At 42.9% G+C, this 2,705-nt stretch overlaps 1 protein-coding gene across 1 annotated transcript in view; it reads right to left on the minus strand.

Moving 5' to 3' along the window:
* The window catches only part of RLF (rearranged L-myc fusion), an 87,618-nt gene that overhangs the window by 43,719 nt on the left and 41,194 nt on the right, over positions 1-2,705 (minus strand). The window lies entirely within an intron of this gene.

Genomic DNA, 2,705 nt, shown 5'->3' on the forward strand with positions numbered 1-2,705 from the left:
AAAAAAAAAAAAAAAGAAACAAAGAAGAAGAAAAATGTTCGATGGGAAATTAAGACAATTTGTTAGGAAATTATGCTTAAAAAGCCAATGGGGCAGTAGCTAAAAGTAGAAACAGGATTTAAAGCAGCGTTATTTTTATTTTATTTTATTTTTTCGAAGACAGAGTCGCGCTCTGTTGTTCTGTTGCCCAGGCTGGAGTGCAGTGGCGCCATCTCAGCTCACTGCAGTCTCTGCCTCCTGGGCTCAAGCAATTCTTGTGCCTTGGCCTCCCAGAGTGCTGGGATTACAGGCATGAGCCACCACCTCTGGATCTACGAAGGGCTTTTTTAAGGAATAAATAATAGCATAAATGCCAGTGGAGTGGCATAACAGAGATGGGAAAATTGATGATGTAATAGAGAAAAGGAGAACTGCTGTAGCATTATCCTTAAGGGACACAACATCAACTGAAATACAGAAGTGAAGGAGGCTGGCCTTAGCTAGGAGAACAGATAAAATTTATCTCTAGTAACAGAAGAGAAGATTCATCTACAGCATTCACAGATGCTGGTAGATGAAGAGATGTTTCAGAGACAGAGCTTATAAAAATTCTCTTATTTATCTTCTCAGCGCTTCATTTTTTTCAGAGAAATAGGGAGTTAAGTTCAGCAACAGAGAGTGAAACAGGGCAGAAAGTGTTATAGTATAGTTTTGAAGAGTAAGAAAAAACTATGCAACTATCTAAGAGTGGGAGAATGAATGGGATAAAGAAATATAGGCTGGGCACAGTGGCTCACACATAATCCCAGCACTTTGGGAGGCTGAGATGGGCAGATCGTTTGACCCTGGGAGTTCGAGACCAGCCTGGGCAACATGGCAAGACCCTGTCTCTCCAAAAAAAAAAAAAAAAAAAATTAGCCGGGCATGGTGGCATGTTTCTGTGGTCCTAGCTACTCCAGGGGCTGAGGTGGGAAGATCACCTGAGCCCAGGATTTTGAGGCTGCAGTGAGCAGTATTTGTGCCACCACACTCTAGCCTGGAGTAAAATTAGCTGGCAGATTTTTCTCCGCGTAAGTTTGGCCCCATGAGTGCAGGTAAACACATAAAGAGTAGGTGAAGATTTAGGGATAATCAGGATACTGGTAGTCAAACAAGTACAATTAAGAGAGAGACCAGCGGCCGGTAGTAGTGGCTCACACCTGTAATTCCAGCACTTTGGGAGGCTGAGGCAGGTGGATGAGGTCAGGAGTTCGAGACCAGCCTGGCCAAGATGGTGAAACCCCGTCTCTACAAAAATACGAAAAAATTAGCCAGACAAGGTGGTGGGCGACTGTAATCCCAGCTATTCGGGAGGTTGAGGCGGGAGAATTGCTTGAACCCAGGAGCCGAGATCGCACCACTACACTCCAGCTTGGGCAACAGAGCAAGACTCTGTCAAAAAAAAAAAAAAAAAGAGAGAGAGAGACCAGCAGAGGACCTGAGAGTACACGCAAGGGAGTGATAATAATGATCCGACAATGACAAAGCAGAGCTAAGTAGGGAAGTGAGTACATCAGGGGGATGAGGGAGAATGAAAAGGGGACAAGATCAACAGATCTTGATTGATCCTGGTGGAGTCTGTATATTAAAGGGAGTAAGGTGGAAAGATAGATAATGGTATTTGGAGAGTAAGATATCACAAGAAAAAGTTTCAGAATTACTACAGCATAAAACCAGATCCTTGGGACTCCTACATCTAATAAAAAATTTCAGTTCAGAGTAAGAATCCATATGTCAGAATTGAATGGCAGATAAGAGGATTAAAGGTAGATGATGAAACAAAGTTTAAGAATCTCTAGTTTTTTTCTGTATGTCAAAAACCATTAGAAAAGTCTAACTCCAAATTTAAGAAAAACAGTAATTCAGGTTTTTTTTTTTTTAAAGGATGCAATCTGATAGATAAAATAGCTGTTTTATGTTTTTTGGGTTTTTTTTTTTTTTTTTTTGAGACAGAGTCTCACTCTTGTCACCCAGGTTGGAGTGCAGTGGCACAATCTCGATATCTCGATGCACTGCAACCTCCGCCTCCTGGGTTCAAGCGATTTTCCTGCCTCAGCCTCCCAAGTGGCTGCGATTACAGGTGCCCACCACCATGCCTGGCTAATTTTTGAACTTTTAGTAGTACAAGCTGAAGCAGGTGGATCAGCTGAAGTCAGGAGTTCAAGACCAGCTTGGCCAACATGGCGAAACCCTGTCTCTACTAAAAAGTACAAAAATTAGCCAGGCATGGTGGTGCATGCCTGTAGTCTCAGCTACTTGGGAGGCTGCGGCACAAGAATCGCTTGAACCCGGGAGGCAGAGGTTGCAGTGAGCCGAAATTGCACCACTGCACTCCTGCCTGGGTGACAGAATGAGACCTTGTCTCAAAAACAAAACAAAACAAAAAAGACTCAACCCTTATTTTCCATGGTATCCAGTTTGGCCACTTAATTGTTCAGGTTGTAGTCACGGAATCTAGAGTCCTATACTTTTCTGCTTACAAAATTAAATGTATAAAGTAACTTAAGCTAAAATTAAGTGCCATTTTCTTTAGTTTATACCTTGATGCCACAATTAAACAACTTCTGCATTCCCCAAACATGGAGACGTCATTACTTTAAAAAGAAAAAACAGGCCGGGCGCGGTGGCTCAAGCCTGTAATCCCAGCACTTTGGGAGGCCGAGACGGGCGGATCACGAGGTCAGGAG

This window comes from Colobus angolensis, unplaced genomic scaffold, assembly GCF_000951035.1.
Source record: "Colobus angolensis palliatus isolate OR3802 unplaced genomic scaffold, Cang.pa_1.0 Scaffold399, whole genome shotgun sequence".
Lineage (NCBI taxonomy): Eukaryota > Metazoa > Chordata > Mammalia > Primates > Cercopithecidae > Colobus > Colobus angolensis.